The following is an 8,926-nucleotide window of genomic DNA, read 5'->3' on the forward strand; positions in this document are numbered from 1 at the left end:
GGAGCCCAAATAATTAACTTTGTTAAAATAAATGGATTGAATAGTAATTTCACTTTATATCTTTTTCCATGCGCTGGTGGACCAAAAAGTAAAATTATAAGCTTTTTCTAACATGCAATTTCTCACCCAAACTTTTTTTTTTTTGAATTGCATAAATTGCATTGCAAGGCCTAAAGGGGCAAGATGTACAAATATATGGGTCCAAACCATATAAAGGAAACTAGAAGCCCAAAAGCTACATATAGAGAGAGCACATCCCAAAGAACAACTCGATCCAAACCCTAACCAAGAACCCTAGCATAGTAGGAGATGAAACCAAGCAACCACCATGTTGCCGTCGGTTTTCTCCAATAGCCATATAGAATTGTTGATGAAAAGACGAGATACCCTATTCCCACAGAAGCTAGAATTGAGCAAACAAAGCAACTACATAAAAGCAAGGTCTCAATCAAATGATTCTGAGCCTCCAGTCTCCACAGTAGCACCATGCTTATATATCCGGGAAGGTGACGCTGTACATCTCGCTAGCTTCTCAATTTCATACAGCCTGAGAATCTGCCTTTCATGTGAAGAGGAAAGGCATTAAAGACTCTGGAGAAACCAAACGTCGCAGCAATGAGGACCCTTCTAAACAGATCCAAGGCATTTACTTGACCCATGAGACTAACCAAGCCAAGAAGAAAATCTTCAACCCAACTCCTTTAGACAGATCTTTAACATGAATCCATCCCTTTGAAGCGTCAAGGTTTGAAACAACTAGGAAAACAAAACAAAGTGTATCTAAAGTCAACCTTGGTGGTGAGGGATACCCACAACGAAGCTAGACCAAAACCAAGGAGAAAACATCGCTTCCTCCAAAGGGTAGACGAAGCTCACCGATGACGAGCTTGATTGGCCCGAGAGAGGAGCTATATGCAGCGAACTGATTTGAGAGTAAATTCTCTCTCTAGAAAAATTAGAGAGTAAAAAAAAAAATTACTGTAACACCCCTGATTTTTTATATATTATTATTGGGCTTCGTGTAGGTATCCTTAATTCGCGGAAATTCGACAGTTGTCCGGATCTGTGAATTTCCTACAGCATGCACTCACACGGAAAAGTCTCCGAATTGGATCGAGATTTTGGCTACCCCACCATTGTTAGGCATCCTGAGCACGTTCCCGAAGTCGGAATCGGCAAAGGTAAACCCGAACCTTGCTTTTTCGTAATTTTCTAGTGCTTAAATAGGATTAAAAATCCATAAAATATTCGTGGTAGCTTAGAAAATTATGATTCTTTTTGCAATAGCTTAGTAATATTTCTAAGGACCACAAGTAGTTTTATAATTTTTAGAGCTTATTTGGGCAGTTTTTGCAAAAATGGTCAATTATAGGGACTAAATTGAAATTTTACATATTGTGATGGATGATTGATTTGATGGGCCCAGGAGGGGCTGTGTGATGTGATTGAGTTGTGGATATATGGATTGTGAGTATAGAAGTGTATTTTGAGCCCTTTGCAGTTGGGTAGGTTCTAGGTATGGGAGACTCGCGATTTTCTACGACTTAGGACGTATTTGGTCTTTTTCTTTGTTTGTATTGAGTCAAATTTATTAAATGATTGTAATAAAATTATCAGGTGAGCCGGGACAGCCTTCTTCCTCCGCCCAGCCACCTCAGTGACCATCGTCAAGTCTGTGAGTAGAATATTAATTTTAATTGTAATTTCGATATTATTATATATTCAAGCATGCCCATGCATCACTTATATGCATATATTTATGTAGTTAAACTCTAGGCACGATTTATGTTGCATTCATAACTGTTGATGTGCCATGGATGTTGTTGTGGTAATTTGGAGCAGTGTGCGTGCGTTGGCGTGCGTGTGATGTGGTGTGGACTATGGATAGGATGGGGTAGTCACGGCTTGAGTAATTCGCTGGGACCCGATCCTTCGAGGGGTAGTCACGGCTTGAGTAATTCAGGGACCTCGATTTGGTTATTAAGTGGAAGTCCGAGCTTGAGTAATTCGGGCACCAAAGTTGGATTTAAGAGAGTCAGATAGGGATCAGCTCCCATATGTTATGATTGATACTACAGGGTGTGTGAGTGCTCCAAATTACCTTTTTGATGCTATGATGTGAATTTATTGCTAATGTTGTACTTCATTCCACAGGTTGCATAAAATTACCTTTTAGATAGTTATAGAGATTATGGTTAAAATTGATATTTTACTCTCTGAGTCGAACGCTCACTCCTGTTCAATATTTTTCCAGGCCACAGGAGGATATTTTTGAGGTTAAACTGCTTCCTTTCCTCGCAGGTTGTTTATCAATATTTGTGTAATTTTATTTACTCATAGAATTTCCGCATGTGTTAGAAATGTTTATTTGATTTGGGTCTGTAAACTAAATTATTATTGTGGACCTGTAAAATTATTATATGCATGTTTGATGGACTGGATGAGGGAGCTGAGCTCCCATTTATCATTATGATGATATGAGTATGTGGAGGGTGAGCTGAGCTCCCCAATGGATTGTTTATTGTGTTTACAGGTCGGGTGAGTTAAAAACTTCCCGTTGGTAGGTCCATTTTATGGCCGGACTCTGTCCGGTTGGTTTCTTGAAATTGGGCCCAAATGGGCCTTAGAGTTGGGTAAATGAATAGTTAAGGCTTACTACGGGCCTCGGGGGCTTTAGGCTGGCCCAGGTCCTAGTGCCGGTCCGGCCCATAGGTTGGGTCGTGACAGATGTGGTATCAGAGCTTAGGCTCCAGATTCATAGGGAAAAATCATCTAAGTGTTGGGAAGAGTCTACTAGGAGTCACATGCGGAGTATAGGATTATGTTTCGTCTTTTCCTGTAATTCTTTGTTTCTAGATTCTACGTTATACCTCGAGAAATATAAGATTATCTCAGTTAGTGTCTTGATTTTCGTAGAGTACATAGAAATGTGAAATATAGTTAGTATACATGTGAGGTCTATCATGAGGATACGTACTCTAAGAAATGTTATATTTTTGTCAGTATGGGTTTAAATGGTGTGCCCATTTCGTGTAAGGCACGAGTACATAAAAGTGAGTCTTAAAAGTACAGTTGCCCTAGATAAGGATGAGGATATCACTACTGGCAGTCATCAGTAGATGACCCAGTCAGAATAAGTTTGTGATAATAGAAGATTCAGGAGAGATAAGAAATTAGGAGACCTAGTCTGTCAGGACGTATCGTAGTAACTATACAATGTTCTCGATGTCTGCTCTGTAAGTCGCAGACACAAGCATCGACATGAGATTATTGTGTAGAGCCGCGTGCATCCCCATGGTGCTCCATAATGAGGGTGTTTGAGATGGCTTCGCTTTGGTACAGCTTATGCGCAAACGAGTTCTGTATTTGCAGGGAGTTGGGAACTCTTGGTTAAGAGTCTAGAGTTAGAATATTAAAAGGTCACGGTTGGGTGATAACTAGAGTCGGTGACTCGATTACTGACATGAGCTAGAGTTACATCAAGAGTTGCCATCGGACTGCAGGTTTCGGACTAGTTGCAAAGTAAAGGTGACACTTATAGAGTGAGAATAGTATACCTTGTGTGTATCAACATGGAATAAAGTACAACTCTACTACCTAGAGAAGGTCGAAACTATGAATTGATGATTTATAGAGCTATGATATGATAAAAGAGTCATTAACTTGACATGGTTCTGGCAAGGTGGTAGATGTAGTACCTTTGTTGCAGCAAGTTAGGATATAGTCCTATCTTTTCAGAATGGATCAAAGGTTATTACTGATAATGATGACTTATGGAATAGTGTCCCAGATGGGACTGTAGAGTGTGGTAGAGAGTAGTTGGCTCGGGTATCCTGGAGAGGATACAAGTTCCATTATAGGAATCATATATAATCAGATCATGATGGATGTAAATCCTTTGAATTGGTTGACAGGTTTGGGTGCCCGGAATCTTAAGTTTTGGCTAGTTGAGTAAACATGGAAAATAATAATAATAATAATAATAATAATAATAATAATAATAATAATAATAATAATAATAATAATAATAATAATAATAAAATTACTACAAAATTAGTTCTCGAGGTAGTAAGAGTGTTATGTAAGCTAAAGGATAAGAATAGAGATCATACAATAAAAGTATGACTGTAATTTGCTGAGTTCCTTTCTAATTTCAAATTATTCAAAACAATAGTATAATCTAATTATAATAGTGTTAAGAGTAATAAATTAGCGAAGATAAATCACGGAAGGCCAATGGATAAAGAAAGTGCGGAATGAAAGTTTGGACAATTGATTGCATGCAATATAATCTAAATGCTAGTGGAAGTACTAGCTAGAGTAGTCAAAGGACCAACTGAGTAGCACGGACATATGATAACGCGATAGAGACTCAAAGATATAGTTAGCAAATGCAATTTATTATGTTAGGAAAAAGAATGGAACCAGGGATAGAATAGTCAAGTTCTATTTTGGGTAAGACAAAGGAAATAAATGAAAGGACAACCTAAAGAGCGCATAATAAAAGGAACAAAGTTAAGATATAGGATAGGCTAAGTGTTATTCTTGGCAAGGAGAATGACAAGGATGGAAAACCCAAAATGGGACCACATTAGTGAGAAAAGTGATGGAGGTATGGAATACAAAAATAATGAGTAAATGTTAGAAGGTGTGCGATGGTATTGCGGACTACCTAAATAAGTAGAGAGAGAGAAGTTAGTAAGCAGTAAGTTGAATAAAAGTCAGTCTAAGGGATCAAATAGGTATGATGAGAGGAAAAGAATGATAGATAATGACACATAGGTTTTAGGTTAGACTTTTGAGATAGTGAGAAGGTAGTTAGAGGTTCGTTATGAATGTCAGGCAAACATTTTTAGTGTGATCAACAGAATCACTTTGTAGTGAAGCAATAACGATGTGACAATAGTAGGGGTAGAACGAAAAGTGACAAGTCTGGATGGTTATAAATCACTAGAAAGTTCAAGGATCAAATTAATGACCCTAGATAAGGGTGGAATTAGCGTTGGAAGAATTTATTAGTGAGAGAAATCTTTCAGGAATCAATAAAAGTTAAGGGCACAATAAAAAGGATGATAGATATGAATCATAGGTCGAGTATAAGTAAAGTTAATAAATTATAAAATATTATGTCAAGAAGGAAAATGGTACGGTAAAGGGTTCATGCAGATGATACCTTATAGGTAGAGCATAATTGTGCTAGGAGATGATGAAATTTGGAGAGAAAGACCAAGAAACTTAGGTGAAACGTTATAATATGACAATCGGGTGTAGTTGAATATAAGAGGATATTTTCTTTCTTTTCAAATTTAGCTTGTGCTTTTGGTTCTAGAAGGTTATATAAGGAACAGAAACTGAGTCAAGGAGACCTAGTTATTGAGAGTTTGGTAGGCACAAATTCATACATAATTTCCTGATATGAGAATGACAGTAAGTGCATACCTAGTATTAAGTATGAAAGGACAAACAGAGTAATGACAGGAGTTAAATTGAGTTAGCTACTAAAGCTTGCAACTGTTTTAAACTATGAGCTAGAGGAAATACATTCCAGATCCTTCTCATGTACTACAACCAGATGTAATAGAGCTAAAAGAGAACTTGACATTTGAGGAGCAACCTGTAGCCATAGTGGACTACCAAGTGAGACAGCTAAGATCAAAACAGATCCCTATGGTTAAGGTTTTGTAGAGGAGTCAGTCAGTGGAAGAGTGCACCTGAGAGTCAGAACGGGACATGCGTAGCAAGTACCCTTATCTGTTCAAAGTGTAATCATGTACTTTATTCTGCCTTGTGTAAAATTCGAGAACAAATTTTCTGTAAGGGGGGAAGAATGTAACACCCCTGATTTTTTATATATTATTATTGGGCTTCGTGTAGGTATCCTCAATTCACGGAAATTTGATAGTTGTCCGGATCTGTGAATTTCCCGCAGCACTAGCCTACCGGAAAAGTCTCCGAATTGGATCGAGATTTTGGCTACCCCACCATTGTTAGGCATCCTGAGCACGTTCCCGAAGTCGGAATCGGCAAAGGTAAACCCGAACCTTGCTTTTTCGTAATTTTCTAGTGCTTAAATAGGATTAAAAATCCATAAAATATTCGTGGTAGCTTAGAAAATTACGATTCTTTTTGCAATAGCTTAGTAATATTTCTAAGGACCGCGGGGCAGATTTTTATAATTTTTAGAGCTTATTTGGGTAGTTTTTGCAAAAATGGTCAATTATAGGGACTAAATTGAAATTTTACATATTATGATGGATGATTGATTTGATGGGCCCAGGAGGGGCTGTGTGATGTGATTGAGTTGTGGATATATGGATTGTGAGTATAGAAGTATATTTTGAGCCCTTTTGCAGGTTGGGTAGGTTTTAGGTATAGGGGAGACTCTGCCGGATTTTCGGCACGACTTAGGACGTATTTGGTCTTTTTCTTTGTTTGTATTGAGTCAAATTTATTAAATGATTGTAATAAAATTGTCAGGTGAGCCGATGACCTTCTTCTTCCTCCGCTACCATTGACCATCACAAGTCTGTGAGTAGAATATTAATTTTAATTGTAATTTCGATATTATTATATGTTCAAGCATGCCCATGCATCACTTATATGCATATATTTATGTAGTTAAACTCTAGGCACGATTTATGTTGCATTCATAACTGTTGATGTGCCATGGATGTTGTTGTGGTAATTTGGAGCAGTGTGCGTGCGTTGGCGTGCGTGTGATGTGGTGTGGACTATGGATAGGACGGGGTAGTCACGGCTTGAGTAATTCGCTGGGACCCTCGATTTGGTTATTAAGTGGAAGTCCGAGCTTGAGTAATTCGCTGGCACCAGGTTGGATTTAAGAGAGCTGTATAGGGGATCAGCTCCCATATGTTATGATTGATACTACAGGGTGTGTGAGTGCTCCAAATTACCTTTTTGATGCTATGATGTGAATTTATTGCTAATGTTGCACTTCATTCCACAGGTTGCATTAGTTTTAGATAGTTATAGAGATTATGGTTAAAATTGATATTTTACTCTCTGAGTCGAACGCTCACTCCTGTTCAATATTTTTCCAGGCCACAGGAGGATATTTTTGAGGTTAACCTGCTTCCTTTCCTCGCAGGTTGTTTATCAATATTTGTGTAATTTTATTTACTCCTAGAATTTCCGCATGTGTTAGAAATGTTTATTTGATTTGGGTCTGTAAACTAAATTATTATTGTGGACCTGTAAAATTATTATATGCATGTTTGATGGACTGGATGAGGGAGCTGAGCTCCCATTTATCATTATGATGATATGAGTATGTGGAGGGTGAGCTGAGCTCCCCAATGGATTGTTTATTGTGTTTACAGGTCGGGTGAGTCAAAAACTCCCCGTTGGTAGGTCCATTTTATGGCCGGACTCTGTCCGGTTGGTTTCTTGAAATTGGGCCCAAATGGGCCTTAGAGTTGGGTAAATGAATAGTTAAGGCTTACTACGGGCCTCGGGGGCTTTAGGCTGGCTCAGGTCCTAGTGCCGGTCCGGCCCATAGGTTGGGTCATGACAATTACATTCCTACAATGTCAAATTTCATCTAATGGCATTATTCATATATTCGACTTAATAAAAATTTATCTACAAAATATATGCTTTCGTCTGTAATTATTATAAATTAAAAAAAGTTTTCACATCCTACTTATTAAAAAAGCATTAAATGCTTAATACAAAAGTGTGATAAATTAAAAGAAAAGTGAATAAAAAGGAAAATGGAGAGATTTAAGATGATGTGATATAAGATAATGTGAAGAGAAATTGTATCAAGAGAATTTTTGGATATTAATACAATAGACTTAAATAATGAAAAAAATATGTTTAAAATTAAATTTATTTATTATTGTAATTATTATAAAAAAAGAAAATAGGCTAATTTAGGAGCAGGTATAATTTTATAGGATCCCCCATATATATATATATATATATATATATATATGTGTGTGTGTGTGTGTGTGTGTGTGTGTGTGTGTGTGTGTGTGAACAATTTTTATTATCATTCCATGCTTGCAATATGGAATCACGATTGCATAATATAATTTTTCGTGATTTGGGGGATAAAGTGGTCCTATAGAAACAGATTTAACAGTCAAAACAAATTACTGTGTGCCAATCTCTTATTTACAAGTAAAGGTGGCGCCAAAGCAACGTCCCTCTCAACCGATAAACCGTTTCCCTCAATTTTTATTCAAAATTTTTCTTCATTTTTTTTGAAATAAATATTTTATTCATCAGCGAATCTCTATGTTTCTCTCTCCCTAGAAAAATCTAATCGCTAATCCCTTGCGCCTCCTCCCCCGTAGGGATATTCTATCTCTGACGGCCGCCGGCTCCCTCTGTCTCCCTCCGCAACCAGCGACACTTCACATTCAATTAAAGTTTTGAAATATTCTCCGAGTGATTAGAGAGATTTTGACAGAACTAAACCAAGTGATCAGTAGTGAATTTTAAGGTTTTAATGATCCTAGAACAGTTTGATCTGTAAGCGAGATTCAAGGTGAGAGATTTCCTTAAATTTCAGTTTTTAATTTGTTCTTTTATATATATATATATATATATATATATATATATATATATATATATATATATATTTATATATATATATATTTATATGTTATTGATTCGTTTTTTTGTTTGTAAAGTACAGAGGATTATGGAAAAATCCTTCCCAAATAATCCACAATTGGATTTTTTTTTTGTGTGAGAAATCATGAAAAGTGTGTTTGATTCAATGAACTCTCTTTCTCTCCTTCTCTGCCATTTCTGAAATTTACATAGATTTACATGAACCGTGTTGATCACTTTATGTGTCTTCAAAACCAGAGACATGAATCTGTCAAACAAAGCCATTATTATGCTAGTGGATTCTTCATTAAAAACCCCACTTTCCTTTTTTTTTTTTAAACTT

This window comes from Hevea brasiliensis, chromosome 17 (assembly GCF_030052815.1).
Source record: "Hevea brasiliensis isolate MT/VB/25A 57/8 chromosome 17, ASM3005281v1, whole genome shotgun sequence".
Lineage (NCBI taxonomy): Eukaryota > Viridiplantae > Streptophyta > Magnoliopsida > Malpighiales > Euphorbiaceae > Hevea > Hevea brasiliensis.